This window comes from Cryptomeria japonica, chromosome 10, assembly GCF_030272615.1.
Source record: "Cryptomeria japonica chromosome 10, Sugi_1.0, whole genome shotgun sequence".
Classification (NCBI taxonomy): Eukaryota; Viridiplantae; Streptophyta; class Pinopsida; order Cupressales; family Cupressaceae; genus Cryptomeria; species Cryptomeria japonica.
The window spans coordinates 876,496,699-876,498,480 of record NC_081414.1 but is presented as its reverse complement, the minus strand read 5'-3'; positions in this window follow the sequence as shown (position 1 = coordinate 876,498,480).

Genomic DNA, 1,782 nt, shown 5'->3' with positions numbered 1-1,782 from the left:
CAGATATCATAGCACGATCAAGCCTTTTAAGAATTTTGTCAGATCCAGCTTTAAAATTCGACCAAGTGTGCCAAACCCCATTAGGATGGCGACGGTTGGTGTTAGGGTCGAAAAGACCCAATTTATTACGCATATAGTACCAAGCTTCCCGCTCTCCAGTTGTCCAACGAAAAGGCAAAAAATCATCTTTATCAGAAGCCACCTCAACCATATTGAAATCCCCACACATGACCCAAGTGGCAGGTGGAAGATTATCCGCAATCCATTACCAGAGGTAAGATCTTTCAACCGAATCATTGGGAGCATAAACATTAATGAGCCCAACAGAATGATTGTCAATTGAAAGCAGAACCCAGACGACGCGCTGCATGGGATGAACCCCATGAGAAATAACTGCATTGCACCATCGAGGCGAAAGGAGAGTGACAACTCTCCCTCGACCAGCTTCATGCTGGGAAGAAAAAACAAGGCTATTTGGCCAAATAAAATGACATGATGTATTTAGCATGAAACCTACAATTTTAACTTTCTGGAGGTAAAGAACATCCAGGCCTACAATACGTTGACGAACATCTCGAACATAATATTTTCTGGTGAGGGACCTGTGAGACCTCTAACATTCCATGAGATGTAATTCATGATAAAACCAGCATATCTTCCTTGTCCCCAAGAGAGGAGAAGCTAATGTGCAAAAAATTCAGGTCCCCACTAGAGATGACGCGTCATTTTTTTGCACCACCATCTACAATCTCAGCATGCCCTGAAGGGCTGTGAGAGCGGCATAGAGACTATGGAGTGGAAATCGTAGACATAACCTACGGAGTGCGCACCCATGGAGGGCGAGCAACACCCTCAATGGAAGCATTCCCCTGTTGAGTAGGGTTTGAAACCAGAGTGAGAGCCCCCTGGGAGGACGCAGACTACACAAGAGGATCCGTCATCGGTTGAGAACTGGACGGGAGTCTTTTGGGCCGAAATCGCGGGGTTTTTCCTTTGTGAACCATTGTGGTCCATTCATCCTCCTTGGCTCCCTCCACTGGACAAGAACTAGACTCCTTAACAAGGGGTTTCAATTTCAGTGTTGCCAAGGGATAGTCCCTGATCTTGTGATCCACTGACTGGCAGTGATAACAAGTGTTGGGAAGGTTCAAATAAAGCACCTTCTGGGTGAAGGTGGTATCGCCCACTTGAATATCATCAGTCTCTTTTAGGTCGCGAGAAAGATCGACCTCTACACAAACCCTCTTTTGAGGTCGAGCATTAAAAAAATGGTCTAGCTCAAGGCAGACAACTTTGCCAACAGACTGAGCAATGGTTTGCATGAAAGGCCAACAAGGCAAAGGAAGACCAAGGAACTTAACCCAGACTGTAACTCACAATTTTTTGTCATCTGAGACATAAAAATCACAAGACCACCGCTGGAAAACTAAAAGGGATGACCTAACAGTTCATGGACCATGAGAGAGAATAGCCTCTACATGGGAAGGCTTTGAAAAGCGAAACAAAAAAAGCCTTTTGTGAGACTTTGGACACCATCAAGCCTAACTCCATGAGGAGACCAAGCTTTGGCGACCCAATCATAAGGATTGCCAAAATCCTGAACTAGAAGTACAACGTCAAGCGAGTACATACCTCGTGAAAAAAATTCAGCACAAACTTGCGGGGGCATTTGCTCGGTGGCGCCATGAGGGTCCGTAGCAACAACTCTAGCACCAGCATCAACTGTTGAGCTTGAGTTGGCTAGAGCCATAATAAACACAAAAATCTCGCAGTAAATGCGCT